We start from the raw sequence: 27,592 nt of genomic DNA, 5'->3' as shown, positions 1-27,592 counted from the left end.
CTATTCCTCTTTTTCACTGAAGCTGCCACTGGGACCCGATCATGTGACTTGACCGACTTTAGGGTAGGCAAAGCACAGATATCTTTCCTTTTACAGGGTGGTTAGAAAAAGCTTAGAATGTGGGTGGGAGCAAATTTAAGCTTAGTTAGGATTGATTTGCCATCTACTTTAATCTCAGTGTCTGAACCGGACACTTCAGCTTGCCTCTTGGGGGTCAAAGATGACCTTAATTATGATAACTACTCACATGTAAACTGCTTGCGCCCAGACAAAAAGAGAGCAAACTGGTTGTGATGTCAGGCTGTTTTACAGGGGAGCAAGCTTTAGACTTCAGACCGCTCTAGCACAAGCTGAAGTGTCAGTCCTTGACAAAGTAAATAAAGCTAAACAAGGTGTTTCTGCACCTAAAAAAAAAATATTAAAAGCCAGCAGCTACTAATATTGCAGCTGCTGACTTAATAAATTGACACTTACCAGTCCCAGGGTCCAGCGATGTCGGCGGCAGATGACGAGCGATCGCTCGTCTCTCTGCTGCCCCCGCCGCCATCCTCTGTCAGGGAATCGGGAAGTGAAGCGTTGCGCGTCTCTTCTGGTCCCCGCTGTGTCCTGGGAACTGTGTGTTTCCCAGAACACAACGGGGGGGGGTCTGCGGTGGTCTGTCCCAGAAGTGAGTGCAGATACCTGGATTATCCAGGTAACTGCACCCCCTCCCCCCTGAAAGGTGCCGATTGTGGCACCGGAGGGGGGGGAGGGATCACATGAGCGGAACTTCCGCTTTAGGGTGGAGAACCGCTTTAAGGCTGGTTCTCTTAAAATCAGACACATGCATAAAGCTTGGCATTTTCAGTAGACCGGCATTGACAGTCTTCATATTTATACCACGACATGTTTCCTTCAACCCTTTCACTGACAGATAATTTTTTCATATTTTGCATAATTTGAAAAATTATTTTAGATCTGAAGATACGTGCAATGGTTTATCAAGTGCAAAATCTAACCGTTAGTTTTAGGACACACAAATGCAATATCTCGCCCAAACTTTTGGTAAAAAGTACCAGTTACTTACCGGTAACTGTCTTTCTGGGAAATCTTCCAGGACGGCACACCTGAGAGATGAGAGGCTCCTCCCTACAGGAAACACAATCAATCGACAGCTGTTTTAAGTCCCCACCCTTCCCCTTGATCCTCAGTTTGTAGAGAAGTAACTCCTGAACCAGGTTCACAAGGGAAATCATTCCTCATAGGTACTCACCTTCTAGTGTTCTAGAATTTTCCCTCCTCCAACGGGCGGGAAGTAGGCCTGCCGTCCTGGAAGATTTCCCAGAAAGACAGTTACCGGTAAGTAACTGGTACTTTTCTCAAGTCATCTTCCAGGACGGCACACCTGAGAGGATAAACAAGTACCTCAGGCCTACCTTAGGGTGGGGCCACTGCAAAACCCTCTTGGCGAACCTTGGCTCTGCAGTGAGCTTTACCTCCACTCCATACGCTCATATGCTTGATGAAGGCATCTTAGCTGGATCATGCGGCTGATCTGCAGGTCTGCTCCACAGATGTTCCTGCCTTTTCCGCTTCAGATGCAGTATCTAGGTGAAATGGGCTCTTAAAAATGGAATCAGAAAACATGTTAAACTTGTAGGTTAGCAATGTTGCCTATCTCACACATCTAACAACCATGGCCTATTATGCCTGTAGGTGCTACTTAGAACCACTAAAAAGATAAATAAGAGACCTGTGTAAGACAAGGACACTACATTAATCAATAAGAGGGCCTGTCTTAACACTATCCTGTTGAGGGAAATAAAACTGCTTCCTTTTTATCTTTATGTCAGCAAAAGACTAAAGGGAAGCCTACTTAAGGGAAATAGATTAACAGAAGCTTGAACCCTGGGTTTAAGGCACGCCCAATCTATGTCCTTACTTACGCCTGAGAGCCTTCTTCAGGAGATTAAAGTCCCTAGCAGGAGTAGACTACCCATATTGCTATGTCTAGTTTTGCTAAAAGGGCAAAATGAAGGCCATGCACCGAGCCGAAACCTATTCGATCGGGTATACATCTTTATACTTCATCCTTAGGCCCTAATACTCCTCTGAATAGAACTCTCCAAGTTCTTACTAAACAGGGCGAATCATTATCCCCTTCCTCCAGTGTCCCATAACCCTACAGGGCTTCAACCCTAGGAAATGGTTCTGGCATCCCTGAATGCAAGTGGTCAAGGTTTTCTGACATGTGGCAGCTGCAGCCCGAACTCCTGGCCCCTCCATGGAAAAGAAGGCTGAAATACAAAAAGGTGATACATGCATTATTAATATCACAAATAAAATGATCATAGATTGTGGGCACGGCACAATAGATTTAGACAGAAAGGACACAAGCATAGACAACAATGTTGTGTGCCTGAGTGTGACTAGCTAAACCAATATATTAAATATGGGAAGAGACCCAAATCTGAACCTCAACGTAGACAAACAGTCCTCATAGTCTGGTTTTCTGATGTGCTGCCAAGACTTAAAAACATTAAGACTCAAGCAAACCCTAAATGCTGCGTATTTCTTTAGTGCAGCTAGCTAGGTCATAACTGATATATAAATACGGAAAGGACAGGAACCCCCTTTACTGTTGTGCTTTACCTATGTACAGCAAAACAAGGCTATAAAGACAGAAAGACCCAAACTTCTATGTTGTGTATTTCTGACAAACCACCACAGTTATAAGATTAATATGAACACCAACTCCCGTGTTGTGCATTTCTGCTATGCCACAGGGAAAAATATGGAACACAAGACAATCCTTTCTGTCATGCACTTCTGTAGTGTAGTTCAGATAGAACCAACACTGAGAAAGGACACAAGCAACCTGCAGCATTGTGTTTTTCTGAAACAGAAAGCACCAACAAGCTTCAATCTTGAGTATTTCTGCTGTGCAACAACATAAAAGCAGACACTGAGGAAAAAGACAGACAGCCTTTACAGCTGCAATCTTTCTGGTCTGCTGCAAAATAAAACAATAACATCATGATGAGTATTCCTGCTGTGTAGCAAAACCTCAATCAGAAGGGACAGATAAGTTTAGGGTTCCCACACCCGTGCGACCCAACCTGCGACTTGGGACTGCAAGACGCATGAGAAGTCATATACTATGGCTTCCAATGGGTACCATTTGTGTCTGTGCGACACCAGCAGTCCCTGATTCGTGGATCCACAGACCTCAAGATTACACAGGTCGCAGGGAAAAAAAAAAAACAAATAGCAATTTTCAGGTCGAACAAGTAAGGGGTCCCCAATGCTGTGACTCCCTGGAGGATTGCAGCCAACAAACCCCTGCTGTGTATCCCTAAGATGCAGAAAGGTAGATCCATGGGAAACACTGCTTAGCCTGATATACAAACGATAAGGCAGTAAATATAGGACATACAGGACACAAACATTCAATCTTTGTGTATGTCTGATGTGTAGTAATATACCAATACTGAGCAGAGAGGCCACCATCCTCAATGTGTCTCTCAGCTGAGCAGCAAAAACAAAATCAGAAAAAGACAAGCAACCTTCACTGCTGTGTCCTTTCTGATATGCAGCCAATAAGGCAGTATATGCAAGACATAAAAGGACAGACAACCTTCAATCTTGTATATGTCTGATGTGCAACAATATAACAATTCTGAATAGAGATAGCACATCCATATTGAAGCGATTTGGCCTTGCGACTCAACATGTCAAATCGCATGGCTAAAATCAGCACAACACCACTTTGTGGTGCTACATGGATTACCAAAGGCAGTATATGTACTACACCTGGCAGGGGTTCAATTTGTATTTCTACTATGTAGCCCAACAAATTCGAACCATCAATTTTCACTGCTGCCTTTCTGATAAGGCAGTAATACAGGACACAAAACCTCACAGACCTTAATGCTGTATAAATCTGATGTGCAACAATAAAACACTATGAATAGAGATAGCACATCCATATTGAAATGATTTGTCATGCGACTCAACATGTCAAATCGCATGTTTAAACTCGGCAGCCATTGCTGTTAATAGCACTGTCTGAATCAGCACAGCGCCACGCAAATCAGGACCATCAGACTTCACTGCTGCCTTTCTGATAAGTAACCAACAAGGCAGTAAAACAGGACACAAAGCCCCACAGACAGACCTCAATCTTGTGTATGTCTGATGTGCAGCAATATAACCATTATGAGCAGAGATGTCACCAGACTCAATGATGTGCATTTCTGCTGTGCAACACAAAACCAGAAAGTACAGACCACCTTCACTGTTGTATTCTTCTGATCTGTAGCCAAACAAAGCAGTACCTTTAGTATATAAAGGACAGAAAACAAGCTTCAGTGCAGTGCATTTCTGATGTACAGCAATATAGTCCTTATTAAGCAGAGATGTCACAAATCTCAATGTGTATTTCTGCTGTGCCACAAAAACATCCCAGCAAGCACAAACCTTCACTACTGAGGTCTACTGGTGTGCAGCCAATGAGGAGTCATGGTCTATCCCTTTATGAAATAACCAACAGGCAATTTATTTCATAGGCATAGCCTGGGCTGTAGATACTAAACCTTCACCACCAGAGAAGGAACAGATCCTAAAATGGTTGGACACCCTACTATTAGTAGTAGTTGTTGTCCTACCTTACCTCCATAGACTGAGCAAACGCTAGCCAGCACATATCCAGGTGGTGCTGATTAGCAACTAAAGTCTCAATGAGCCCAGCCCTAGAGACCAATTTAAGACCTCTCTAGAAGAGGTGGTTACCAGTTTAGCCTGGGAGGTAAATAGCTATTTGCAGGCTTCAAGCAATCAATTATGTAGCTCTTGCATAGGTTTGCACAGAAAATCCTCAATTAAAAGGATGTAGGAAGCGATCTATGGTGAATCGCCTTTAGATCTGCCACTGAGTGGATTGTAGCCCAAACCAATAAAAAAAAGTTTCTTCTTACCTCCTACACAATAATATAAACACAGTGTAAAGGTGGAGTGGGAGGTTGGAGCTTATGAAAGTTAACTATAGCAGGCAACCTCCAAAAGGAGGATCTGTGACAAGGGAACCCCTACTGTGCCACACAGTAGCTTGGTCTCTGCCCATCCTTGAATGTTAGGTCAGCTTTTAAACATTGTGAAGCAACTTCAGATTCCTAGCAGCTGGGCTAATAGGGCCGGTAACCTAGTGCACCTGCTGACCAGGGGAGCTTCTGAATCCACCAACCACTGCCCAATTAATAACCTGTTCAGTGGTATACCTGGCCTGTAAGTAACTTTGTATCTACCAGGTCCCCTCTGTACGCTATATTCATCCCTACTAAATGTACCACAACTGGGCATGTAGGGAGAGGCTGGCAACCTACTGCTGCGATAACCACAGTGTCTCTGCTGTAAGAGGGAGCTGTGGCTGGTGGTTTTAGCAGTGGCGTCTGCGCTATTTGTATCCCGACCCCAAGTTCTGCACTGCACCAGTCATTATATACACGGGGAAGGGGGGGCAATGGCCTACCTACCTCTTTCTCATCTGAGGTGGTTTAGGCACACTCGTTCCTCTGCACCACCTGTCCACCATACAGCTTCTCTGATGTAAGAGGGGCTGCAGCTGGTGTTTTTAGCAGAAGCTTAAGGGCTATTTGAATCCAGACCCCAGGTGAGATCTCAAATGCCCAGAAACCCTCTGGCTGGAATTGGGGATTTTGCAGCTAATTTCCCACGGCAAAAGGAAAGTAAAGTACTCACCGTTGTCGTCTTCCTCTTTTTGCCACAGCCAGCGGGCTTGCTTTTCCATCCTTATGGTCCACACGCAAGGAGGATAGCCGCCAAAGTGCTCCCCCCCCCCCCCAACTGCTGTCCCCATAGGGAGGTGCTAGGTTAGGCTGTGTCCTGCACTGTACCAGTCAGTCAGTCTATATACATGGGGGGGGGGGCAATGCCTTCCATTCCTCATTCCCATCTTCATATCTGAGGTGGTTAAGGCAGACATACACCGTAGTAAACTGGTGCCTCCTCGCTCTAGAGAAAGGAGGATGTGGGCGCCTGCTCCTACTGACTCTCAGCCTTCCCTCCTGGGTAAGAACGCCGCTGCCATTTTCCCGAAGTTTGAAAATGACGCGGGTGCTTGTTGCCACGCCCTCTCCGGCAGCCCACGCGAGCTACCGGGGACCCAGGAGTCGGGGACAAGATCCCCCTGGAAAGAACCGATGGCCAGCACCCCCGTCTGAACAGCCACCTGTACAGGTAAGGAGGGGGAGACAGGATAATGGCCCCTGAAGTTCTGGGTACACCACTGTACCCAGGGTCCTTCAGCTCTCAGGGGGGCTCTTCCAATTTCTGCTGCCCGCCCTGAGGAAAAGATAGGGGAACCCCCCAGGAAGGACAAGAATATCCTACCAGACCCAGAAGCTTCCCAGGCTTGTGGTCCGGCTCCCAGGGGGAGACCACCAGCCCCAGGCTTCGGGTCATTTGGAAAAAAACAAACAGTTTCGCTGAGTAGGGAGAAACACAATCAAAAACTGAGGATCAAGGGGAAGGGTGGGGACTTAAAACAGCTGTCGATTGATTGTGTTTCCTGTAGGGAGGAGCCTCTCATCTCTCAGGTGTGCCGTCCTGGAAGATGACTTGAGAAATATAAATTATGAGGTTGGGTGGAGTAAATTGATACTCAACATGTCAAGCCTTAAAGAAGAAGTTCTGCATTTATAAAAAAATATTAATAATTAACCACTTGCTTACTGGGCACTTAAACCCCCCTCAGTCCCAGACCAATTTTCAGCTTTCAGCGCTGATGCACTTTGAGTGACAATTGCGCGGTCATACAACACTGTACCCAAATGAAATTTTTATCATTTTTTTCCCACAAATAGAGCTTTCTTTTGGTGGTATTTAGTTACAGCTCGGAGTTTTATTTTTTGCTAAACAAACAAAAAAAGATGCAAAAAAAAAAAAAAAAAAAATCATGTTTTAATAGTTTGTTATAAAATTTTGCAAACGGGTCATTTTTCTCCTTCATTGAAGTGCGCTGATTAGGCGGCACTGATAGGCTGCATTGGTGGGCACTGATGGGCTGCATTGGTGGGCACTGATGGGCTGCATTGGTGGGCACTGATAGGCTGCACTGGTGGGCACTGATAGGCATAGTTAAGGCGGCACTAATAGGCACAGATAAGGCGGCACCGATGGGCACAGATAAGGCGGCACTGATGGGCAAAGATGGGCACAGATAAGATGGCACGGATGGGTGGCACGGATAAGTGGCACGGATGGGTGGCACGGATGGGCACTGATAGGTACCACAGATAGATGGGACTGATGGGCACTGATAGGTGGCACTGATAGGTGGCTCTGATAGGTGGCACTGCTGGGCACTGATGGGCGGCACTGCTGGGCACTGATGGGCGGCACTGCTGGGCACTGATGGGCGGCACTGGGGTGCAGCACCTGAGGCAGATTTTGGGTGGCACTGTGGGTGGCACTGCTGGGTGGCACTGTGGGTGGCACTGTGGGCACTGCTGGGTGGCACTGTGGGCACTGCTGGGTGGCACTGTGGGCACTATGGGCACTGCTGGGTGGCACTGACAGGGGGGCACTTACTTTATTTCAGGATGGCACTGCGGGTGGCAGGTGGGCACTGGCAGGGGGCAGGTGTCCTTTTAAATTGCTGGCCGTGTTCAGGACTGATGTCCCGAACACGGCCGCCGGCGATCGGCTTTTTTTTTTCTCCTCGCGCTGTCAGCGCGAGGAGGAATACTAGCCGATTACCGGCTCCGTTTTATCACATGATCAGCTGTCATTGGCTGACAGCTGATCACGTGATAAGGGGTCGGGATCGACCCCTTACACGGATCGGTGATCAGGCGAGTCTCACGGACTCGCCGATCACAGAGCGCGCCGAGCGCGCCCCTCAGGGGGCGCGCAGGCCGCTCGTAACCGGGACTACGTCAATAGACGTAGTCCCGAAAATGTGGGTCCGCGCTATTGCCGTCATTTTGCAATAGCGCGGATCCCAAGTGGTTAAATAAAATGTGAGATAGATCTATATCTAGAGATTAAATATAGAGATAGATATCTATCTAGAGATCTCTCTAAAAATGAAATCACAGGGGTGTCCAACCTTCTGACCTTCCTGGGCTACATTGGAAGAAGAGTAATTGACTTGGGCAGCACATACAATACACTAACAATAAGAATAGCCGACAAGCAGAAAAAGTCTTGCAGATCACAAGTTAACGATCACTAATATAGATAACGTACCCAAGTTATAAAAACTTCATTTTTTGAGTAATTTTTATTATAAAACTAAAAGAAGGCGACCTAAAACTAGTGCAATATTTGACATGGTTTTTGATAAACTAACATTAATATCTGGTTTGATGGATGTAATAGAAATTCTCAATGAAGTCACAAAGTGCTCATCAGATATTTTGGTTCTAATTTTGCCCTTCGTGTGCGCTTCATCCTTGAAAATAGTTGTTCACAATATATAGGTGTTGCCGAAAACCGATGACATGAATAAGGTGTGATTTTGACGAGTGGGAGATTTTTTTTTTGGAAAGACAAAACTTCTAAAAGTCCAGTAAAGAGAACCTGTTGGCAGATCGCAGGTGCAATGCCAGGATACTGTAGAATCTCAGTACACGTACCTCCGATACGAGCGAGCAGTTGCTGAATTGCAGGAAGAATAAATGAACTACAAGATCGCTTACCACTGGCCTCGCAGTTCATTGAGAATGTCAAGCTGTTGGCAACAGTGGCTGACCGTATTCTAATCCAGTGGTTCTCAAGTACCGCCAACGGGCCGTGTTGGGGGTACTTGAAAACCAAAAAGGGGGGGGGGGGGAGTGGAGGCAGGAGCTGGAACACGTTACATGTGCCACTCTGAATATGGGTGGAGCATGGTGCAAAATTGAACTTAGCCTTTAAAAGGCGCAGCTGCGAAACGGCAACAAACTTCGGTACACTAAATTTTCCATAGGAGACACATTAAACCCCCCCCCCACAGGTCACTCGTTTAGCCTTGCATAATGGGCTTAAAATTATTTCCCTCACTCTGACATGTGCGACCATATGCAACACAACCAACAGTTTTGTGTGTTTTCAAATTTTTTGGGGGGGATTTGAAGTGCTTGGGTGTGTTTTTTTTTTTTTTTTTTTTTTATAATACAAGGGACAAAGGGTCCACTATGATAATTTTTTCTGACATGCTCTCTTTAATGAGGGATGTTCCCAGGGTGTGTGAAAGTGATTGGGTGCCCATCTGACAGCGGACAAAGGGGTCCCAATTCGAAACGTTGCACTTTGTTCTTGGGGTAATTATTCTTCAATAATAAAAAAAAAAAACTGTTTGCACTTAATCTGAAGATCCGTGGTGTACTAACAAATAGCTACACTTGAGTCGCACAGAATCGCACGACAATGAAAATTATTATGCAGGATTTATATAGCTCAGCGCTTTACAACATAAAGGGCAGACGGTACAATTACAGCTTAATACAGTAGGAATTGGAGCTTACAATCTAAGGAGGGAGAGTCAAGAGATACAAAAAGGTAATAGCTGTGGGGGATGGGCTGATGGAGAAAAATCACAATGTTGTCAATGATGCCCATTCACATCAATGCAACTCAGCTCGGTGCAGATTTGGGAAAGGTTTCTGTAATACTTTGGGGTGACTCCAGAGTGATTTTGTCCCCACAGAATATATAGACCTTCTCCTAGATGCACTACATAGTTGCACTGAAAGTCAGATCAAAATCTGAACGTAGCAGTGTGAATCTAGCTTAACTTACAGGCTGACCAAAACAAATCCCAATAAAAGCACGACATTTAACAGCTATAGGTGTCACATTCTAGAAGTGGAATTTGAGGCTGGGTTCATACTATTGCGAATTGGATGAGGATTTCCTCGCATCCAATTCGCATGTCAGGAGATTGTGCCTGGCTCTCTATGGAGCTGCTCCGTTGCAAATTGCACAGGAGTCCTGTGCGCCTTCTGGTCTGTTTCAGATCTGAATTCAGCCAAAAATTCAGACCTGAAAACAGTGAACAGGGACGCACTGGACCCTGCTGAGAGGCGCTTTGTGCTAGTGTGAACCCAACCCTTGCAATCCACTTTTTGCTACAGGTAAGCCTATAAATAAGGCTTACCTGTAGCTACTCCCCTGTATCTGCATGTGCAGACGTCATCGGCACATGCGCTCTGAAGTAATGGCATGTACGTGCTGTTTACTTCAGTGAGTGTGGCGTTAGGTCATCCCGGCTCCGGCCAATCACAGCGCCCGAGCACACGTAACCCAGAAGTAACTCCGGGAACGATGTCGCCGACCGCTGCTGTGTACGGGCACCGCAGCAGGGGCTTTGATCTCAGGTGATTACATAATGAGCCAGTATGCTATGCATACTAGCTCATTATGCCTTTGTCTTGCAGGTCTTTTATTTTATTTTCAATTCCAGTTTACAACCACTTTAAACAAAAGCAGTAAAAATAACAGTTTTGCAGCCATGGAAGCACTAGGAGCCACATGTAGATATTTTACAAGAGGCCATGCTGGCCATACTACAATTTCATCAAAGATGGCCAGGACATTCAAGTCTGGGCAGGCCAAGACACGTTGGGGGGGGGGGGTTATTTATCAAAACTGTAGCAGACAAAATCTGGAGCAGTTGTACATGGCAACCAATCAGCTGATTAGCAGTCTCTGGCTACTCGAGCTATGGACCCCCTGTAACCCCCCCCCCAATTGTTTCTTACAATGGAGAGATCTGAACACCCCCCAAACAAAAGGATGTTTTTTTTAAAGCGAACATCTCTATACTTACCTGCTCTGTGCAATAGAATTGCATAGAGCAGCCCCGAACCTTCTCTCTTGGGTCCTCCTCTCCGTCCAGTGCCCTCACAGGAAGCTGCATCCCACAGGGGCACTCATGCGTGCTCGCTCCCAAGCCCCCCCCCCCCCACTGCTGTGTCCATTGACACAGACAGTGGGTCCTGTATCCTTGTGACTGGCTTTGATTGACAGCACTGGGAGCCAATGGCTCCCGGTGCTCCAGCAAAGCCAGCAGACCCCAAAGTGAGGAGAGAGAAGAGATGCAGACATGCACAGCACTGGATCAAATGAGACCTCAGGTAAGTATTGGGGGGCGTGAGTGTCAAAATCAATGCCTCAACATTTTTTACCTTCCTGAAAGGGAAGGCATGAAGGTAAAACATATTTGGGCTTTACAACCACTGTGAAATAACAAGCAAGTTATACTTACCTGTGCTCATGCAGCCACTACACCTCAATAGACATTAATGGTTCTGCCTGCGTGGGGATGCATGGAATAGCACCTGTGCATCCCCTTGCAGGTAAAAACAGCCCTTGCATTAATACACGCCATGTAAGCAAGGCCACAACCAAAATTCACATGCATGAATTTTGAGTTTAGGTCACGCATTACGTAATATTGGTAGAAGTATTGGAATTAACTTAACAGACTGCCATAAGGAGATCCCATGGCCTGCAATAGCTCAGCATTTTGGCTGGCAGTGTCAGCAGTCTTTGTGCAAAATTGTACAACTATCAAAGTGTTAGTGACTTGATCACAGGGAGTAGCATTGCAATGGTGGATACTTCCCATCCTACTTGTGACCCTACAATGGTTTAAAGCAGACCTACACTCAGCAGCCACTTTATTAGGTACACCTTGCTTGTATTCCCGGGTTGGACCCCCTTTTGCCTTCAGAACTGCCTTAATTCTTGGTGGCCTGGATTCAACAAGGTGTTGGAAACATTCCTCAGATTTTGGTCCATATTGTAATGGTAGCATCATGAAATTGCTGCAAATTTGTCGGCTGCACATCCATGATGCCAATTTCCCATTCCACCACATCCCAAAGGTGCTCTATTGGATTGAGATATGGTGACCATGGAAGGCCATTGGAGTACAGTAGGGCTACCACTAATGATTATCCTATAATCACACACATAGGTTGGACTTGATGGACTTGTGTCTTTTTTTCAACCTCACCTACTATGTAACTGATTATTTTCATAAATCAATTAGTTGGCCGATTGTTGTTTCGATTAAATCGGATAATAAACTTAAAAGGCTCCATGCACATTGGAGCTCAATAAAAAGCTTTTTCTGGATGCCAGATTTCTGGCAGAAAACGCTGGTTGAAAAACACGATTTTAACAGCGTTTTGTACTAGCGTTTATGCACATTTTTTAGCGTTAGCATTTATGAGCTTTTTTTTTAGCGTTAGCGTTTATGGGCATTTTTAATTAAAAAAATACAGAGGATACTCCAAAAATCCCACAATGCACTGAAAAAAAATAGAACACGAACGCTAATAAACACGTTTTTATGAGTGTTTATCGGCGTTTAGCATTTTTTTTTAGCTTTTTTTTTGGTGGTCAGAAAAACAGCACTTTGAACGCGATTTTATGGTGTTCAGAGAACAGCCCATAAACTCCACTGCTGATAAAAAGCTAAAAAAAAATGTCTGTGTGTGCATGGAGTTTATGGGCGGTTTAAAAAACAAAAACAAAAAAAATGCCCAAACTCCAAAAATCGTCCGTTTATGAGCTCCAGTGTGCATGGAGCACAAAAAAAAAAAAAAAAAAAAGTGCGGTGTGTAATTTCGTTAATATGTAACATTTAGGCTGCATTCACACCTGTGCGTATCGTTTTCAGGCGGAAGGTCGCGTGATTCAATACAGGTCAAAAGGTCACCAATGTAAAAAGCATAAAAAAGCCTGTAATCTGCCCAAAAAGAAGCTCATGTACTTTTTTGAGCTTCAGGCGACAGAACAATCAGATGTGAACAGGGGCCAATTAAAATGTAAGAGATTTTGCTTGTAGTTTTTACCGGGGCTGAAGTGATTAAGGTAACGCAGTGCCGTATTGCAAAAAATGACCTGGTCATTAAGGGGGTTAAATCTCCCAGGGCTGAAGTGGTTTTAAACAAAATGTCTTATACTTACCCACTCTGTGTAATGGTTTTGCACAGGGCAGCCCTGGTTCTCCTCTTCTCGAGTCATCTCCCCCCCCCCCCCCCCCCCCCCCCGAAGCCTCTGGCTCCTCCTGCCTTCAGAGTTCCCCCATAGCATGCTGCAAAGTATAGTATAGACTGAGTGCCCCAATAGCAAGGCAAAAAAAAAAACTTCTGCCTTTAGAACCACTCACTTCCTGCCCAGGACTACATGTCCCATGAGGCATTGCTCCTCACACATTCACAAGTTCTCAGGCACTTATTGACATGTATGGACGGTGTACTGAGCTGTATGTGAGCTGCACTGTATTTCCTGATATGTAAACAAATAATGCATTCTGTATGCAGGCCAACAAATCGCCTGACCAGCTAATCCATTATGAAAATAGTTGTCAACTATCGATTAGTTGTTTCGGCACTAGAGTACAGGGACCTCATTATGTTCAAGAAACCAGTGGTAAGATGATTGGAGCTTTGTGACATGGTGCATTATCCTGCTGAAAAGAGCCATCAGAAGATGGGGACACTGTAGTCATAAAGGTAGGGACATTGTCAGCAACAATACTCAGGTAGGACCGTGGAATTTTAACAATGCTCAATTGGTACTAAGGGGGCCAAAGTGTACCAAGAAAATATCCCCCACACCATTACATCACCACCAGCCTGAACCGTTGATACAAGGCAGGATGGATCCATGCTTTCATGTTGTTCATGCACAATTGTGACCCGACCATCTGAATGTCACAGCTAAAAATCAAGACTCAGACCAGGCAACGTTTTTCCAAACTTCTATTGTCCAATTTTGGTGATCCTGTCTGAATTTTAGCCTGTTTCCTGTTCTTAGCTGACAAGAGTGGCACCCCCGTGTTCTTCTGCTGCTTCAAGGTTTGTTGTGTTGTGCATTCAGAGATGGTAATCTGCACACCTTGGTTGAAACAAGTGGTTATTTGAGTTACTGTTGTCAGTCTATTATCTCAGCCCAGTCTGACCATTCTCCTCTGACATCTACAAGGCATTTTCCTCCACACAACTGCCACTGGATATTTTCTCTTTTTTGGACCATTCTCTGTAAACCAGAGAGATGTTTGTGTGTGAAAATCACAGAAGATCAACAGTTTTTTTAACCACTTTCAGACCGGACCAATTTGCTGGTCAAAGACCAGACCACTTTTGCGATTTGGCACTGCGTCGCTTTAACTGACAATTGCGCGGTCGTGCGACGTGGCTCCCAAACAAAATTGACGTCCTTTTTTTCCCACAAATAGAGCTTTCTTTTGGTGGTATTTGATCACCCCTGCGGTTTTTATTTTTTGCGCTATAAACAAAAATAGAGCGACAATTTTGAAAAAAACGCATTTTTTACTTTTTGTTATAATAAATATCCCCCAAAAATATATTAAAAAAAACACATTTTTTTCCCTCAATTTAGGCCGATACGTATTCTTCTACATATTTTTGGTAAAAAAAAATAAAAAAAATCAAAAAAAAAAATCGCAATAAGCGATTGATTGGTTTGCGCAAAAGTTATAGCGTTTACAAAATAGGGATAGTTTTATAGCATTTTTATTAATAATTTTTTTTTTTTTTTTTTTTTACTAGTAATGGCGGCGATCTGCGATTTTTATTGTGACTGCGACATTGTCGGGGACCCATCGGACATTTTTGACACATTTTTGGGACCATTGTCATTTATACAGTAATCACTGCTATATAAATGCAGTGATTCCTGTGTAAATGACACTGGCAGTGAAAGGGTTAACCAGTGGGTGGCAGTGTAGGGGTTAAGTGCTCCTAGGGGTGTGTTACTAACTGTGGGGGGGTTGGGCTTTCATTTAGTGTACACTGATCTCTGCTCCAATCACATGGAGCAGAGATCAGCGTCACTAGTTGCTAGGCAGAATGGAAAAATGTTGTTTACACAGCATTTCCTCCATACAGCCGCTCCGTGAGACGATCGCGGGGATGCCCGCAGCGATCGAGTCCGCGGGTCCCGCGACCGAACTCACGGGGGTCCCGACCAGCGCGGGAGCGCGCCGTGGACGTACCTGTACGCCAATATGCCTGCCCGTGCCATTCTGTCGATGTATATCGTCGTGCGCTGGTCGGGAAGTGGTTAAATACTCAGACCAGCTAGCCTGGCAACAACCACCATGCCAAGTCACTTAAATACCCATTTTTCCCCATTCTGATGCTGTTTGAACGTCAGCAAGTCTCTACCACGTCTAGATGCCTAAATGCATTGCGTTGCTGCCATGTGATTGGCCAATTAGCAATTTGTGTTACTAAACAATCGAACTGGTGTACCTAACAAAGTGGTCGGTTAGTGTATATTTAACCCGTCCCCACCGAGCGCATGCAGATGTGCGTACTCTGCTTTCGGGGGTTATACTGCAGCTGCAGGCATCATCCCGGTGCCATTGTTTCGAGCCAGCGATCGGTTTTCCGAGGATAACAACCGATGCAGCTAAATGTTGCTCGGTTGTTATCCCGGATGAGCGGGAGTGGACATCCCCCCCCCCCCCCTTCCTGCCATCTCTCGCCGCTCTTCCCGGGCCTCCTGGTGGCACAGGTGAGCCGATCTTCAATCCGCCGCTTCTGACTGCTAGGAACAGAATGGAACGAAGCCGGAAAAAGGCTTCGTTCCAGCCTCCTGATTGTAAACATGGAAGTGACGTCACTTCCTGTTTACTCGGCTGCCAATGGCGTCGGTTTTAAAAAAAAAAATATACAGTATTCAGAATCACCGAAAACTGCCATCTGAATACTTTGAAGTACCTGTCACCACCTATTACTGTCACAAGGGAAGTTCACTTTTATTGCTGTCACAAGGAATGTAATCAAAATTTTATTCATTTAATTTTTAAACACAACTTAATAGAAAAATAAATAAAACAAACAAGGAAAAAACATTTTTTAAAGCGCCCCTGTCCCCGCGAGCTCACGCAGCAAAGAAAACGCATACGGAAGTTGCGCCCGCATATGTAAATGGTGTTCAAAGCACACATGTGAGGTATCACCACGATCATCAGAGCGAGAGCAATAATTCTAGCACTAGACCTCCTCTAACTCTAAATTTTAAAAAAATTAAAGCGTCGCCTATGGAGATGAGGTGGTACTGTAGTTTGTCGCCATTCCACAAGTGCGTGCAATTATAAAGCGTGACATGTTTGGTATCCATTTACTCTGCGTCAAATCATCTTTCATTATACAAAAAAAATTGGGCTAACTTTACCGTTTCTTTTTTTTTTTTAATTCATGAAAGTGTCCCTTTTCCTAAAAAGTTGCGTTTAAAACACCACTGCACAAATACCATGTGACATAAAATACTGCAACAATTGCCATTTTATTCTCTAGATTCTCTGCTAAAAAATTATATATAATGTTTGGGGGCTCCAAGTAATTTTAAGTAAATTTTAAGTAAATTTCAAGTAATTTTCTAGCAAAAAAATACAGATTTTAACTTGTAAACATTAAATGTCAGAAATGGGCTTAGTCATGAAAGGGTTATATAGCATGGGTTTACGATAACTAAATTTTTTTTTACATTATAAAAATAAATAAAATAAAAACACACACCACATACAAGTACAGATTAATCAAATGTTTAATTCGATACAATTATTAAAGTGCATATTTTCAATTTTGAGATTCAGAAGAGAACGCCTTCAATATTCTTCATACCAAAAATACTGCTCAACCATGTGCAACAACAGCATGGAAAATATGTCAGACCTCCATTTTCTAAATTTATACAGCACATAGCTAAGTAAGAACCTTGTACTATGTTTGTAAATGACCCATGGGGCAGACTTGCTCCTGGCTACTGTTGCCTTTGTTGAAGAGTTCAGGTAAAAGTAGGAGTCATGCCTGAATTCTCATTTGCATACAAGGCAACACAGAAGCTTAGGTATCCCAAGAAAGCAAAGAATATCTATCTTGTAACAGTTTGTGCCGTCTCCATGTTGCACCTACTATTAGATGTATATGTTATTTTCATCACTTTATGACAGTGCGAGGGTCACTTTAACATTAAACACGGTGGACCAGTTTGGGTTGCAATCTGCTGCCTTAAGCCTAGGTTCACACTGGTGCACTGAACCGCATGTAATTCGGACAGGAATCACACGGCATTCGTGTTCAAATTTGAGCCCATTAATTTTGTATGGCTTAAAATCGCACCGCACCTGCATGAAAAAGGTGCAAGCGCTTTTTTTTCCGCACTGGAATTGCACTGCATAGAATTGCATGTGATTTGAACACTAAATGTGGTGCGATTCCTGTCCGAATTACATGTGGTTCAGCGCACCAGTGTAAACCTAGGCTAAGGCAGCAGATTGCAACCCAAACTGGTCCACTATGTTTAATGTTAAAGTGGAATTGCGTTTTGAAAAACATTTTTGGGGTGTCAACTTAAAGCAGAGCTCCACCCAGAAGAGGAAGCTTCGCTTGTCTGACTCCTCACCCCCCCCCCCCCCCCCCACACTGCCACATTTGGCACTGACCCATTCAAAGAACGCAGTGCGATACGCGCAGTAGGTAACTGTCTGTGAAGCCGCAAGGCTTCACCGTCTGTCTCCCTTAGCCGAGATGGTGGCACCAGCACCCGAGAGCCGGTGAAAGAATCGGTTCGGGTGAGGACACCGCTTGATGCTGGGACAGGCAAGTGCCCTAATAGTAAAAAAAATAAAGTCAGCAGTTACAGTATTTGTAGCATCTGACTCACACACACACACTCCTCGAACATGGACGTTGCAGCGATTGGGATGCAGTGTGAGAAATGCACAAGTATCACTGCGAATCCTGCACTGCATCAGTGTGAACATAGGCTTACAGTTAATCTTTAACACCATCACTTAGATCTGCCCCACAATGCCTCTAAGCACCGGTTAATGTTACTTTAAAGCTGCAAATGTCTCTACAAGTAATCAGCTTATGCCATAAGAGGCTTCACAGCCCTGAAACTAGAAGAAGTTCGTTTTTGTGAAAAGATAAGAAAAACAGGGAGGAGGCAACTACCTAAATGTCCTTAATCTGTACTGCATTAAGCAGCCTGCTCACTACTGGCAGAACAAACAAATAAAAAGCAAGAGTAAGGCAGTACTGTGGAACCTCTCTCATTTACATTACAAGATATTTCAGAGGAACTGGGTGGCTCCGTAGGCAAACTCCAGAACCACCTTCACCTTGTATGACCTCTACTAGAAAATACTGCTTGCAGGCACATGCTGGAAAACCTGCCGTGTCAGGTCAATTTTATCCATCTAAAGTTGTGGAGAAAGTACCAGTAAGCCCCGAGTCCCGACTGAAATGTATATGCTGTGTACAAGAACTTGGCTTTGCATGACTACGGGGGCTGCTGAAAAGAAGAGGATGAGATGTACTGCAGAAGCTCTGGGCTAGCTTTAGGGGCCTGTCCACGCGCATTCTCAATATAACAAAAGATAACGTTTGTCAGTGTCATCCTAAGGCTTTTCTGGCGGCTATATGGCACTTGGGCCAAATAAGGGACGAGGCTTTTGGCAAAGGCCATGTGAGAGCCTTGAAATTCCTGACTTTGATGTGCCGATTCCATCACCACACTTCCACTCAGCTCATCTTGCGTGATTTGCAATTCGTCACCCGATTGGTTGAAATCCCCAGTTTCAGAAGTCTCGTCTGCATGTAAAGACATGACATCAGGTGATGGTTCATCCTTTATATAAATTATTTTAAGGTCATCTTCTGCTGTCACGTCCCCCTCGTGGACTTCAGAAGAAGTTGGATGGTCAATTCCGCTTTCTGTCCTAGAATGTAAAATATATTAGAACTCCAGCAAAATGAAAACACATGCAAGATAATTCCCCAAAAGCTAAGCGAAAAGCGAACTTTAGCAACTCCTAACTACACAGTGCCTTGCAAAAGTATTCACCCCGCTTGGCTTTTTACCTATTTTTTTTTTTTACATTACAGCCTTCATTTTTTTAAATCTGAATTATATGTGATGGATCAGAACAGAATAGTCCAAGTTGGTGAAGTTAAATATATACATAAAACTATTTTTCAGAAATAAAAAACTGATAATTGGCATGTGCGTATGTATTCACCCCCTTTGTTATGAAGCCCATTGCGACCAATTACTTTCAGGAGTCACATAATTAGTGAACTGATGTCCACCTGTGTGCAATCTAAGTGTCACATGATCTGGCATTACATAGACACACCTTTTTGAAAGGCCCCAGAGGCTGCAACACCTAAGCAAGAGGCACCACTAACCAAACACTGCCATGAAGACCAAGGAACTCTCCAAACAAGTAAGGGACAAGGTTGTTGATACAAGACCAGGTTAGGTTATAAAAAAAAAAAAAAATCCAAATCTTTGATGATCCCTAGGAGCACCATTAAATCTATCATAACCAAATGGAAAGAACAAGGCATAACGGCAAACCTGCCAAGAGACGGCCATACACCAAAACTCAAGGACCGGACAAGGTGGGCATTAATCAGAGAGGCAGCACAGAGACCTAAGGTAACCCTGGAGGAGCTGCAGAGTTCCACAGCAGAGCCTCGAGTATCTGTACATAGGACAACAATAAGCCGTACGCTCCATAGGGTTTGAGTGGCCAGGAGAAAGCGATTACTTTCAGCAAAAAACGAAATGGCAAATTGTGAGTTTGCATAAAGGCATGTGGGAGACTCCCAAAATGTATGGAGGAAGGTGCTCTGGTCTGATGAGACTAAAATTGAACTTTTTGGCCATCAAAGAAAACGTTATGTCTGGCGCAAACTCAACACATCACATCACCCAAAGAACACCATCCCCACATGAAACATGGTGGTGGCAGCATCATGCTATGGGGATGTTTTTCAGCAGTCGGGACTGGGAAACTGGTCAGGGTTGAGGGAAAGATGGATGGTGCTAAATACAGGGATATTCTTGAGCAAAACCTGTACCACTCTGGGGGTGATTTGAGGCTAGGGTGGAGGTTCAACTTCTAGCAGGACACTGACCCCAAACACACTGCTAAAGCAACACTTGAATGGTTTAAGGGGAAACATGTAAATATGTTGGAATGGCCTAGTTAAAGCCCAGACCTCAATCCAATAGAAAATCTGTGGTCAGGCTTAAAGATTGCTGTTCATCCAACTTGAAGGAGCTGGAGCATAGAGACTTATCCAAAGGGACTTGGAGCTGTGATAGCCGCAAAAGGTGGCGCTACAAAGTATTGACTTTAGGGGGTGAATAGTTATGCACATTGACTTTGTTATTTTGTCCTATTTGCTTCACAAAAAAAAAAAAAAAAAAAAACACACACACACACACACTTCACCACCATCTTCAAAGTTGGGGACATGTTCTGTAAATTAGATGATGAACATTCTCAAACAATCCATGTTAAATCCAGGTTGTGAGGCAACAAAACACGAAAAATGCAGTGTGGGGTGAATACTTTTGCAAGGCATTGTATAATGAATACATCTTTTAGTACAGAGAGGTCTAATTGTTCACTACACTAATGCATAACCCCAAGAAGAATCGAAGACAAAATTACCCTGGTATCATAAGCGGTTTAAGAAATAATAAATCCTTAAAGTGAGAGAAGGTGGGTGTTTCTGCACGCTGTAAGCCTCTTTTTCTGAACATTTGGTAATGAAGCTCCCGTTTGAAATTTTCCCAGAGTGACTGCCATTGGGTTTCCACCTCCTTTACTGTATATAAAAAAAAAACAAAAAAAATTAAAAAAAAAGTTTTGTCTCATTTAAAACCATCTCATGTCTTATATGTATAAAATATACTGAACTGGTAAATTGGGAACAGAGGCTTCAACGTAATGCATAAAAGGTTACTTAATTTCTATTTTAATCAACATGTCAATGGAATTTTCAATTATTTCAAGGCAGTACGGCATTTGGGGCCCATTCACAAGTAGCTGTTCTGATGCACAGTGTTCATGAATGTTTTGTGTCATCCATTCATTTGAAAAGGCTGCCAACATCCGAGAATGTAAAAAAAAAAGGCACAAGAAATATGTGTCAATGCAGCGCACCAATGCATGAGCTTTGGAGGCGCCATCAAGGCGAAAAGCGTATATTCTGTCCCCAAAATCTCGAACGGCTCCCATTCCAGAAGATGGGCTCTTAAAAATTTTAATAATGCTCAGATGTTCCACATGATTTCCACTTATAATGTTCATAGAAATGCTCAAAAGCTCAGCGCATACCATCCAAATAATAAATGCCCTCCTCTGCTGCCAGTTCCAGCAATGTCTCCTCTATACTTCCTCCCCCTTGGGACACAGGTGAGACCTGTGCCCCACAATGGTTTTACTATGAGTACAAAAATCCTATTTTCTTTCTGGTCCATTGAGCAGCACAGGAAATCGGATACAGTCATGATATAAAAAAGTAATCCAACTGAGGGGTGGGCAGCAGAGCAACAACCGCTGGTATGCCCAATGGAACAGAACTGGGGACAGCCTGCAGTCCAAGAGACATTTAAAAGGACCAACGCCTGAATCTGATGGGACCGAGTGCCCTACCCAATAGGGGTACCAGCCATTCAACAGAAGGACACCTGCATAAACAAAAATTAGCTTCCATTTTTTTTTGTGTCCAAGTTTACAGCTGAAGTTAAAAGCCAACTGGCAACCATGCACAGCTGTACAATATTTTGCACTCTTCAGATTTAGCAAAACAACCCAAAGTATAAACCTGAGACTCAAAACCAACATATAGGCAGTCCATCACTAGAAGGGAATTACTCTACACGGAAGAGAATATTGAAACCTGGATTAGGCATGAAGCTGATCCACCAAAACCCACCAAAAACAAAAGGCCCAATAATAATTTCCCATGAATTGAAGAAAAAAAAAAGACAAGGCCTGATCTTGTCAACAAGGAATGGGGTCCCCAACAAGGGTAGGCAAGATATGGGAGGTAGACCCCAGATTAGTGAGATGGGAACAACCAGGAAAAGCTTAGTGTGAAGCTGAACATCCTCTCAGATATTAATGTGGGGCCCCTGGGATTACGCCAGAAAGATCTCTGCCTATCCTTGACCTGCAAGACCTAGACATAAGAATGAACCGATCCCTCAGATTCAGAAAGTATCAGTCTTTGTAGACAAAGGAACAGGAACTCTATCATGGCAAAGAACTGATTCAGTAGAGAAAAGTACAGCATGATCAAAAGCAAAAACAATGAAAGCGCCCCAAAAAAAGAAAAAAAAAAACCTTCCTCAATAGGCTGTGAATCAGCCAAAGAAAGAAGATCTAATGTAGAGTGGACAAGTACTCTGAAAGGCTACAGCAGTAGGAATGTGTTACACTTTCCATCCTAAAAACAAGAGGAACATATTACATGTTCCCAATGGTGAACTTATCCTTTTGAGGGAGATGTTGCCCACTAGGATCCATGCTGCCTACCCGGTTCACAAGAGGTGGCATGAGTGTCCCACAATAGATATGGCCGTAATTAAAAAAAAAATAAAAAAATAATAAAATTAAAAAAAAGCTAGCAAAAAACTGGTTAGACTTTTCTAAAGACACACTGTCCCAAACTAAATAAAAGTTCTGCCTATAGATATATTTTAAAGTGGTTTCCCACCAAGTTTTGGAGAGAGTAGATAAAGTAAGGAATGGTTAGATGTCTGGTCAGGTTTTTATTGCAGTCTATACTCAGAAAAGGAATAGAGAAATCTTCCAAGGGGGACACCTGTACCTAAGTTCTCACCATTCCTTTCTTTATCCCAAAATCAAATATATACAAAAACAAATGCATAGTTTTAAATAAATATTATAAAAAAATAAATAAAAAAAGGCGGGGGGGGGGGGGGGGGGGGTTGGTGAAGTTTAGCTATAGATGAAGGGTCCTCACTGGGAAGTTGAAAAAATAAATGAAACACACACACACACACACACTATACTATACAGAAAACCCACCTTTCATTGATCTCTGTAGAGGGTTCAGGTCGTTCCAGTCCACAAATATCTCAGATGCGATTTGATGCCACAACTTGTTTCTCTCATGCGGGTCAATGTGTGCCGTGTTCTGCGGATCATACAGTACGGGATGGAGGCGTACGAGCGCTATCAGAAGCTCAATATCAAGGAAAGACTTTGAAGCCATGTCGAAACTGTGGTTCAATCCAAACACCATTTCCGTTCCTGTACAAACAGGAAATACGGTGCGAGCGCGTCAAAAAACGCACTTCTTTATGCGTTTCTTTGCACATTTGCTTACACAATTTTAAAAACAGAGTGGCATGGCATCTCTAAAAAAGCAGAATGGCGAATTGCTGACAATACAATGCTAGTGAGCTTCATTAACCTCAAATAGTCTACGCCAAAAGAACATTTTGGTTAAAGATCCTGTCACCTGGCCCACTTAGTGATGGGGTCTGCTTAAATCCAAGCCCCAACAACCTTTACCTTCACAGGGCTCCCCAACTGTTCTTTATTCCATGGCTTCCTCCAAAAAAAAAACAAAAAAAAAAACAAAAAAAAAACCTAGTGCTTCGCCTATGATTTTAAAAGAAAGGAAGGGATTCCGGCGCTCCAATCTCTGTAATGTCTTGTTAGGGTGGTGCAATATAAGCCTAAATGGCTCTTTAACCACTTGAGACCCGCACTACGTCTATTGACGTCATGGGGTTTCGCTGGTTATATCTAAATGATGCCTGAGGCCACAGACATCATTCAGATATTGCCGTTTTCAGCCGGCGATTCCCTACACCATAAAAACGATCATAGCGGCTGTTCCGCTGCTTGATCGTTCTTACGGGCGGCGGGAGGGGACGCCCCCCCCTCCCGCCGCCCTCCGGTGCATCTACCGACTCACCGTTTCCATCGTTGAGTCGGTCACAGGATCTGCCGGCCCCAGCAAGTGATCATAGAGATTTCCGGCAGGCTAGATTGTCCCCGGAGTCTCTATGATCGTTCGGAGGCCGGGCGCGATGTTATGACGTCATGCCCGGCCTCGGTATTCAAATTAACGGCACCGATCTGGCTAGGAAGCCATGATCGTTTTTTTTTTTTTATTATTCCCAGCCTAGAGGTGAGATATGGGGTCTTATTGACCCCATATTTCACTGTAAATAGATCCGATCGTGCCATATTCCTATTACAAGGGATGTTTACATTCCTTGTAATAGGAATAAAAGTAAAATTTTTTTTTTTTAAGTGTAAAACTAAAAACTAAAAAATAAAACTAACAATAAAAAAAAAAAAAAAAATTGAAAGCGCCCCTGTCCCCGTGAGCTCGCACACAGAAGCGAACGCATACGCAAGTCCCGCCCACATATGAAAACGGTGTTCAAACCACACATGTGAGGTATCGCCGCGAACGTTAGAGCAAGAGCAATAATTCTAGCCCTAGACCTCCTCTGTAACCCAAAATACGTAACCAGTAAAAAATTTAAAGCGTCGCCTATGGGGATTTTTAAATACCAAAGTTTGGCGCCATTCCACGAGCGCGTGCAATTTTGAAGCGTGACATGTTGGGTATCCATTTACTCGGCGTATCCTCCTCTTTCACATTATGCAAAAAAATTGGGCTAACTTTACTGTTTTTTTTAAGCATGAAAAAGTTTTTTTTCTGAAAAAAACGCGTTCGAAAAATTGCTGCTCAAATACCGTGCGAGATAAAAATTTGCAATGACCGCCATTGTATTCTCTAGGGTCTTTGCTAAAAAAACATATATAATGTTTGGGGGGGTCTATGTAATTTTCTAGCAAAAAAATTAGGAATTTTACATGTAGGAGAGAAATGTCAGAATTGGCCTGGGTCCGAAGTGGTTAAAGTTGGTCACTATTTATTTGGAGGTGAGAAGGCAGCCATCCTCAGAGGGTGTCCATAACCTCAGTATACAAGCAAAAAACAAAAAAAAAACACAGGAATGGGGGGGGGTTTTGGAGGCGCCAACTCCAGTAGTTCTATCACATAAAACAACCAGGACTAACACATCCTTACAGCAAAAGGACTGCCAGCGGAGCCTGCACCCTATCACCAACACACTCCAGGATTTTTTAACCTTTGATGGACATCACTTTATGAACCTGCAAACCAGCAAGTAAAAAAAAAAAAAAAACATATTTATGTGATAGAACTACTGGAGTTGGCACCTCCAAAATCCCCCATTCCTTTTGTCTTTGCCTATGATGTAGTACTCAGGTCTAGCAGCCAGTCATTTTGCCCAGAACTGACAAGGCGACAAGTTTCTTTAGGGTTGGTTCACACCAGAAGCACACAAAACCACAGATTACAAGTCCGATTAGTATGCATTCCCCTGCAGTGTAATTCTGCAAATCACACCGGAAAACACATAAAAAGCAATCACATGGTATGGGGTGCCATTAACAATTGGCAGGTCACAAAAGGCATTGCGTTTTGAACGCGGTGAAGGAAATGCGCACAGAACATGCCTTTCCCACACCATGTTCTGGTATGAACCGACCCTAAAAGCATGGATACTGGAGGCCTGAATTAGAACTTTAATCTCTTGGGGACTTCCACAGCAAGCCCCCCCCCCCCCTTTTGTCCAGCCCTACAGAGAGGCCACTCTACCTGTTTAAATGTCTGAAATAGAAAAATTAAAAATCCACAGCAAGCATATAGATTATTTGTCATGGTGGCCAAAGAAAGACAGACAATGCTGAAATTCAAGTGCACTTCTTGATGGGAGTCCCGAAAATAGTTTTGAAAATTGTATCCTTTTAAGAGAAAACAACCAGCAGGAGAACCAGAGAGACATATTACACAATATGCACGATACAAGATACGGATATTTCAGAGTGCCTACATAAAATGTCATTTTTTTGAATGCCAGATTTGTCTGGTATAAATATAAAATCATAAGATTACATTTTTTTTGTTTTTTGTTTTTTAAGCCTTTTTTAGTTTTTATTAAGCTGCTAGTGTCCTGTATACGTGTATTGTTTGGTGCGAGTATAGTACAAGTATCAATTGTAGTGGGATACAACACACCGATGAAGGCATGGTTGAAACTGGGTGCTTTTTTTTTTTTTTTTTATACCTCAAGGCAAGGAATGCATTAAAAAGTAAAAAACGCTCTGACTTTAGCACTGCAAATCAAATAAATTTTTATTGCTCAAAACAAATCTCATGTTTAGAAACCATAAAATTAATTACACACGTGGTTTTATCTCAAAGTACTGTCTTATTCCACCAACAGTAAATGGAGAAAAGCACGTGGTGCAAAGTGCAGTGAAACAAAAGCTTGGACTTAGCGCTTTTCTCCTTGTGCGGTTTTAAAAGTTTCTGAATATCTCCACAGATGTTCCACAAAAACAAGAGCACAGTTAATAGATGAGGAAACATTATTTTAAATAATTCCATTTGTAACTTTAAGGTTGGATTCACATATACGTGGGTCCAGTTTTTGGTGCAGCAACCGGTGCGGTTTTCCATTCAGCGGATTAGGTGCAATTCAAGTGCGAATTTTACACTAAAATGGAAGCTGAACTGAAAAACGCATAGGACCCCCTCTAAAATACGCACTGCAACCCACCAGCATACATGTGAAACGGTTCCATTGGAAGACAGTCTGGTTTGCATATAAAATGGACCAAGCCTAACAAGCAAAACAGCACAAACAATGAGTAAACAAATATATTTAAAATTCAAAATAGATTACAATAACACCAATGCATGTGCAGGAAGGGGGGGGGGGGGGGGAGGGGTATGCCATGTTATTTGTAAGTAGATGTAAATCAAACTTAAAAAAAGAAGGGGGGGGGGGACTACAACAAGGAAACGATTATGAAAATCATAAACTTGGCTGTCTAACTTTTGGCTGATCAGTTTAAGTAGAACTACAAGTAACAGCATGGTTTGAATTTAGACCATTACACACTCACCAAAGTGACATGTGAAATATGGTACTTCATGATTAACGTGGTTGTAAACCCTTACAAACCACTTTGACCTACAGGTAAGCCTAGATTAAGGCTTACCTGTAGGTCCAAGAAATATCTCCCAAACCTATACGGTTTAGGAGATATTTGCCCGAAGACGAAGATGCCGCGCAATGCCGCGCGTCTCGGCTCCCGTGCGCATGCGCGGGAGTGACATCATCACGGCTTCGCCGAATGACAGCGGCGGAGCTGTGAGACCCCACCGAGAAGATGGATGTGTCGGACTACAGGGGACAGCGGTGACTTCGCTGGCTCCTGTGTCAGGTAAATGACACATAATGGGCTACTATGCGATGCATAGTAGTCCATTATGCTTTGCAGGGAATGAAAGAGGAAGTAAACTCATCAGGGTTTACTTCCTCTTTAAGTACAGCCTTTTTAAAGCAGAGTTCCATCCAAAAGTAACTTCTGCTTGTTTGTCTCCTGCCACATCTGGCACCTTTCAGGAGGTTGGGGGGGGGGGGGGGGGGGCGGCCGTTTTTGACAGGTCCCCTTACCCATTTTCGGAAGACGTGACCATGGCGCCGTCTCTCGGAGGTTCGGTCTCCTCCTCCTCCGCAACAATTAGAATGCGCAGCACGCATGTGAAGTAGGGAACCGGCTGTAAAGCGGAAAGGCTTCACTGCTGGGTTGGTTCCTTTACCGGCAATGGAGACGGCTGCACCTGACAGATGAAGATCGGCTGCGGTGCCGACATCGCTGTCAAATCCTTTT

At 43.7% G+C, this 27,592-nt stretch overlaps 1 protein-coding gene across 1 annotated transcript in view; it reads right to left on the bottom strand.

Annotated features, from left to right (window-relative positions):
- Positions 1–27,592, bottom strand: part of THAP12 (THAP domain containing 12) — a 51,609-nt gene that overhangs the window by 2,352 nt on the left and 21,665 nt on the right. The window lies entirely within an intron of this gene.

The sequence above is a fragment of the Lithobates pipiens genome, unplaced genomic scaffold, assembly GCF_037356315.1.
Source record: "Lithobates pipiens isolate NorthernLeopardFrog02 unplaced genomic scaffold, aLitPip1_a1.2 Scaffold_23, whole genome shotgun sequence".
NCBI lineage: Eukaryota > Metazoa > Chordata > Amphibia > Anura > Ranidae > Lithobates > Lithobates pipiens.
This window is presented reverse-complemented; position numbering and strand designations above follow the sequence as displayed.